The following is a 7,871-nucleotide window of genomic DNA, read 5'->3' as shown; positions in this document are numbered from 1 at the left end:
TAATTTTAGCCCGATTTGATTCAATATATTATATTTAGGATTATCACAAGATTCTTAATTAAAGTCCTACCAATTGGTAATTTTGTAACACGGTGAGAAAAATGTGCAGCCTGAACAGGACTTAAACCCGGGACACTCAGGAAACCTTATTACAGCTCAACCGTGTAAGCTATTAAGCTGCTTACACATCAACTCCTCTAAATTATAGTGAACAGTTTTGAACCATTATAATTACTTCTCAGCTATGTTGAAGTGTGTCGGTAATATAGAGCTATGTGAATTAACTCTTAGCTATTATGGAGTCAAGGCAACAAGGTGGGCGCCAATTGTAACCGGCTGAGAAAAAATTTGAAGCCTGACCGGGATTTGAACCCGAGACCCTCAAAGTACCATACCATAACTTGACTGACTGAGCTATATGGCCACTTGCACATTTTCTGCCTTTAACAGTGAACAGTTATGAACCATGACATAATCCTACCAATTAAATACAAATACTATGTATTCAAAACCTTCAAGAAAAGTTTTGTTATCATTATGAATAAATGCAAATTAAGTAAATGGAAATCTTATCCATTAGGGAGGTGATCTGTTGTTGAGTTGTTACATCTTGATCTTGTGATCCAAGGATCATCAGAGATAGCAAAGATTAGACATCTTCACCATGATAAAATTTGTCAACAATCTTACAGATGGGACCAAACTGCTAGGACCAAGGTTGCATCTGAAACTAGGCAATCTAGGCAACTACTGTATATCAATGTTCCTGTATTCATGCTATATCTCACTCTTACACTTAATCTAGATCTTTTTTCTTAGAATAATGATATAAGTGCCAAATAATGTGTTTTACTATATTATCATACACCACAATATTTTCCCAGAAAGTTGTGACTGTTATGAAATATATTTAATTAACAAAACTCAGATTTTTTAACAAATCAAAGTCATTAAAATTAATAATTACACTGGAATTAAAATATCATTTTAAACAGTTCTCTCTTAACATATTTTTGTTGATTTACCAAATTTACCAAGTTATGTTAAAATTTCAAATGATAAAAATTTAAATAAATACATTTACTCATTCATCGTTGAGTTTTTTTCTGATGTAATGTCCCATGAATGGTTAATTCAATTTATATTTTTGAATCATTTAGCCATGGGCAGCATCATGGCTTTGACTTGGCATAAATAGTATTTTATTTTCCCCTGAAACCACAAAAAAAAAATGTTTATTGAGTCCTGAAAATTTTATGATGAAATCTTAACTGATAACCCAGGTTTAAATGAATAAATATAAAATTACTAGCTGCAACAAATAGAAAAACCAAAGTTATAAGGTTTCTAAAGCCAGTCTTAAAATAATATTTTTATGCATATTCATCATTCCTGGACCTCCATCTATTTGATGAACTTCTTAAACTGGTAAATTTTCCATCTTAATCTATTCTTTTTATAAATATAAAAGATATATTTTTGTTATTAAGTATACATAATGACTAAGATAGACAGATAAGAACAAAAAAATTAGTAAACATGAGTTACATCCCTTAGAAAGAAGAAAAACCTGAAACCCAAAAGAAATTGTTATGAACTATTGCCGTTTGAGGATCCCGGTCAAACGGCACATTTTTCTTACCCTGTGATATTTGGAGCAAAATGTGATATACATGTATAGCTTATAAGAAGTATACTTTGTTATTCAAGATTCTGAAGAGATGTCTCAGTATATAAAACTGTTCAATTATAATTAAGGGGAGAAGATATGTAATTAAGAAACCTTATATTTCAGTTGGTAGAGCTGTGGAATGGCTTTCAATGCATGACAGGTTTGAGCTCCAGTCAGGTTGCACTTTTTCTCCCTGTTACCTTAAGTGTCCAATATGGCTTCAAGCTTATGGTTGTCAATTCACTTAGTCACTTAAGTGTTCCAAAGAAAAAAGACAAATTTCAATATAATGGGCGTTATGTCAATGTAAAGATGAGAGAAAATGTTTAAGCTGTAGACCTGCAGTATGGTTTTCCAAGGGTTCTGGGTTTTTTGGTAGTGCTGAGGTATGGAACATGTATTCTGTGGGTCTCTGGATTGAGACTTAGTCTGGCTACATTTTTTCCTCATCCTAGTTGTGATATAAATAAATTCAATGTTAAATATATAATAATTGACTATGTAAATTTTATTTTTGATAAGACATTGTAACAATACAACTTCTTAATTTGACCTTTTTTGTATGAGGGGGGGGGGGGGCAGCCCTTAATTTATTCCTCACCAGTAAGTTTTAAGTCGCGGTCTCCCTTACTTCAAGCAGAGCCCAGGACCACCGCAATAAGTTATTGGGATGATACGGAAAAACGGGGTGAAATTATTCTTGCGAAAAAAAGGGGATATAGAAATAGTCTCCATTCGTCTTACCGTCCGTCTGTCACACTTTCGTGTCCGGTCCATAACTTTGTCATTTATTAAACGAATCTGAAATAACTTGACAAAAATGTGTGCTATCATAAGACGATGTGTCATGCGCAACAACCAGACCCCTACCTTTAGGGCCAAGGTTGCACTTGCTCATACAAGGTCAACATTGTCTATTTGAGGTGTCTGGTCCATAACTTTTTTTATCTTTGAAGGGATTTTGTAAATATTTGCCACAATTGCTCACATTAATGAGAAGATGTGTCATGCCTAACAACCAGTCACCTACCTCCAAGGTCAATGTCACACTTGGAGGTCAAATATTAACATAGTTTATTTCAGGGTTTATTTTGTGTCCAGTCCATAACTTTTTCACGGATCAAGGGATTTTAAAAATACTTTGCACAAATAATCACAATAATAAGACGGTATGTCAGGCCCAAAACATGGGTCATTACCTCCAAGGTCACACTTGGAGGTCAAAGATTAACATAGTCTGGTAGAGGGTTTATTTTGTGTCCCATCTATAATTTCTTCATAGAAATACTTGGTACAAATGTTACAATAATAAGAAGATGTGTCATGCACAACACATGCACCCCCAACTCCAAGGTCAAGGTCACACTTAGAGGTCAAAGCTTAACATTCATTTTATTTCTTTAATAAATTTATTGTTGCATTTGCAGATCTAGCATTGATCTAGCATACCTCAAACTTTTGAAACAGCACAATTTTATGCATCATATAAAACTTCCAGGAGGCGGGGGGGAGCGTTGGTACTTCTGTTACAAAATCTTGTTACATGTATTTAATAAAATATCTAATGGTCCTGAACAGTTATTTATGATGATTTTCTGAAAAATCCTTATGCAAGACTGGATGCCGTAATCATCGGTTATGTCAAGCAAATGTATACCTCAGTGCTTGCAGTGCTTTGATTTAGAATATAATCTTGATCACTTTATCAAACTGCACTAAATCAAATATCTTTTAACGTCTGGTGGCTTTTTTTATTTATAAACTATACACCAGAAAAAATAAAACACAATTATAGGTATTCACATGAAAATGACGACTCATATGAAGATTCCAGTAAAATGAGCTATTTTTAATACATTCCCGCGTTTTGGGCAAACATAGCATTCGTGCAAAAGTTATACCATTAGATGCGGAATTTTTTTTTTAATAAAATGGTTGAATAATATAAAATTGTTTCGTGTTATCTGGAGTGTATATAAGACCGTACGTGTGATTATCACGGCACTACTCCCAACCTTGTGATTATGACGAAGCGGGTTAATACAAATAGTAGAATTCTTAAAAAAAGAATAACCATTAAACGCAGACCTGGTTTTAGAATAAAATAATCATCATTTGTCATTCGGATAAAACTGATTATTATAAAGTCATATGTGTGATTATCACGGCACTACCCATAACCGTGCCCTTATTACACCGCCGCACAATAATCACACACTGGTCACAGAATCGAACCATTATATAAATTGTTAAAACTATTGAACACAGTTGAAAATTCAAATTGTAATATTTGTGTCAACGTTGCTTGAATAGTCGGTAGAACCCCGTGACCTTAAATATCTATTAATAACCTCATTGAACTCTCTTCCCTTTTACGTATGTATTAATATGTTCCAAGCACTAACAAGAAAAGCATTGATGCAAAGCATCAAAGGGCGTCCAAGCAAGAAATGCAGAAAGTGAAGATGAACTAGTAGACATATGATGACAAGATATTCTTATAAACTTTTCAATGGTTAATTGGTTTTTCCCAAAATGAACAGACGGAAAACATTGTTCATTATGAATTTTCATTGGCATGCTAGAGATTAGAATATTACTTGTTATTTCTTTATGATCGTGATTATTAATAGCAACGGATATACATGTATACAATCATTTATAATCCATATGTGTAACGCATGATCAACACCACACTTGTGGAATTGTCCCTTATTATGTAATCGCTATTAGCGAAGACCCCCTCTTAAGGTATCTGTCCACACTTAGTAAAAATATGACACTGGTTATATTACCATGTCATGTTGAGCATTTTGGTTTTTTATACAATAACTGTAATATCTATTTTAATAACAAAAATACAGATTTTATGAATATTGTTTTCCTCTCTTTTTTGTGTTTTTATGTGCTATTTTAATACTGAGTTTTTTACGTTTACTACTCTTTCAATTGTCATATTGACCGACGATTATAAGTCAAAACTTAACTGGAAAAAGTCAGTAAATCATGGTTAATCTTTCAATATAATTATAATATTTTTTATTCTTAAACCATGTACTTGTACATTTGTATTTTTCTTTATCATTTTTTAAATTATCAATCAATTTAATAATTAATAAAATCTAATTTGTATTTTTGAATAATTCCTCGGCATCTTTACTAAACACGAATGAAAAAATAAATAAAATGGTTCAATATTCAAAACCATAAAAATGCACCTTTTTTTACAATTGTTGTACATATTTATTGTTTTTTTATCTCATATAGATACAATGAAACATGCCATTCTTGTTGTTGTTGTTGTTGGGTTTTTTTACGAATTGTATGTTTATGTATAATAATAATCAATAAATTTGAGAGTTGATCTATGTTTATTAATTATTGTAACCAAACTAAGTGACAAACATTCATTTTGGAAAAAAGCTTATTTATCTGTAAAATATTTGTTCTGTTCTGTATTGATATCAAACATCTACTCCAAAACCGGGAGAGACCGGACAATAAACGTGTGATACTATTTGCCGGTCACTAGTATCCCGGTCAAAATAGACCGGGGGAGACCGGAATTACCGATAGGAGTAGATACCTCTATAAATAGATTTTCGGAAGAGTTAGGTCATCAACTCATCATTCTATTTTAACATACCATGATAACCCACTGTGTACTATAAAAAGATAAATAAAAAAAACCCGAAGAGACGCATTTGAAAATGTTTGCATTGCGAAATCCTCCAGTTCGCTATTCATTGTACATATCGCGACATTTCATTTTAAATAAATAATAATCAAGCACCCTCATACCGATCGGATTGATCGGCTTTTATTATGACCGACTAAAAGGCTCGAGAAGTTGCTGTCGCCCTTTCACAAATTCTGATTTCATTCCATAAAGGGGCGCCACGCTTCGGCGCGGACGCCAAATATATAAAAAAAAAAACTTAAATATGTATACAGTCTAAATAAAAAGTACACTCGTGAGCAGTTATTTAATAAGGTATTTTATAAAGGAGACGTAACTTTGTCAATAATCAATTATATTCAGTTTGAACCTCTGAAATTAAACAATTTCGGCTCATTTGTACATACTGTATATTTTTACCGTTGCCCATTTATCATCCCAATCACAACTGTGTTTTGTCTTATATTTAATTAACATGTTGGATGCGAATATGTGTATACAATGTTATCAAATGGAATACACGGATTGTTGTAAAAAAATAAAAACACAAAGTTTGCCTTTTCCAGTATCTATACACCCACAGAGCGCGACGCTATTATGCTAACAAAAGATTTGTCAGGTGGTAAAAGATTTAGGCGATAAATAATGTGCTTGTTTACAAGAATTATCTATACCCATATTTGTCAATAAACTGATATAAGGAATGGCAAACACTTCAAACAGTATGTTTCGTGTTTTAGTGCATAATGTTAACTTTCACGCCTAGCGATTTTAAGAGAATTGACACCTCCATGCATCAATACGTATTATGCATATTAGCAACCGGATAAGACACTGATAAGTTCAATCTAGGTAAAAAATACTTCTTTATCATAATATTTTTCGACAAAAATTATGAACAGACGCTTTTTTCCAATACCCTGTAATTATTTTTTTTCAAGATGCGCCTGTGTGTTGGATAACAAACATATATGTAAACAAGAAGGACAATTATTTGACACAAATATTTTAGTAAACAATATTTTTTAGTATGTCTGGTTAAAAACAAAACAATGCTGCGATTATTACGGCTTATCGCGGCTTTACTGTCGCAGGCGATTTATACATTTTTTTCAGAGATCAAGTTTGTTTAACATCAAAACATTATAAAAGTGTGCATAAACCTTTAGCTGAAGACACATGTAGACACGAAATTGATTTCGAAGAAAATAGTATTATACTTTACATAATTCAAAAATGTTTGATTAAATTTAATATAATTTCGTACGCATGACCGTTCTAACTTCGGCGCGATATAATCGAACACGTGCACTATTCTAATTAATAATACAAATTGTACATTTCGGCAATATAAGTACCTCTATCTGATTGCAGTTTTATTGATAACCATTATATAAATGTAATAACTCACGTTCAAACGCTTCGATTTGTTAAGATAATGTTATTCGTATTTAGAAAAATGACACGTCAATGATTGTCTATTCACATCCCTAGCAAAATATAACAAACACACATAGCTATAATCAATATTTAAAATCACAACTGTCTTGAACACTAAGTGAAAACACGATAAATATAACACATTCTAAAAGAAGAACTAAAACTGTTAACAAAATATTTATCAGAACATAATTAAAATTATTCATAACGAAAGTTGTCATAATTATTTAAAAATCGCTGCAATACATTCTTTTTAAAACACTCCTGTGTGTTAGAAAATTAATTAATTCCCACAAAAATTATACTATTAGATGCGGAATTCATTTTAAAATAAAATTGTGTATGATTTAACTATTTTGGAGTAAATCTAAGACCGTACGTGTGATTCTTACGGCACTACCGCTAACCGTGTGATTATTACGCCGCCGCGTAATTATCACACGCGCGGTAATATTAAAGCTGTAGCGTAATCACACTGGTGGAAATCACTAACACAATGATATAGGGTCATCATTACTATGTGGAGCTGCATGGCGACAACCAATTTCATCATTGCCATTGTCATTGAAAGATATTTCCTTTGTAATTAATTAAAAACTTTAAAATATTTATTACGATTGGACGTCTTGTTGTCATAAAAAAGAAATCCTTAAAATGCCGTAGTATTGAAAAGAAATTATATTGCGGAAAACCTTTTGGAAAAAAAGCGTATAACCAGTATGTCTGATTAAGTATTAGACCGTACGTGTGATCATCACGGTATTACCACACACCATTAGAGCGAAATACATCACCAACACAATGACTAGCTTTTGTTACTAAGAGGGCTATCGTTATATAGTAGCATTGAAACAACAATAGCCTTATTATATGGCTTACATGTTTTCCCCTTCATTTCGGACTATTTAGCCATCGTCAACCTGCACCAATTTATCTTACCTTAAGATTAGAAGATGTGTTATCAAATTCTTAAGGTACGCTGATGAATAATAAGAGCTAGTTTACATCTTCTACTTTAACAAATACTGAATTTAACTTACTTTTATATCATATTATAGTATGTTATTAGCGCGAATCCTG

This window comes from Ruditapes philippinarum, unplaced genomic scaffold (assembly GCF_026571515.1).
Source record: "Ruditapes philippinarum isolate M1 unplaced genomic scaffold, ASM2657151v2 ctg3164_1_1_1_1, whole genome shotgun sequence".
Classification (NCBI taxonomy): domain Eukaryota; kingdom Metazoa; phylum Mollusca; class Bivalvia; order Venerida; family Veneridae; genus Ruditapes; species Ruditapes philippinarum.
This window is presented reverse-complemented; position numbering follows the sequence as displayed.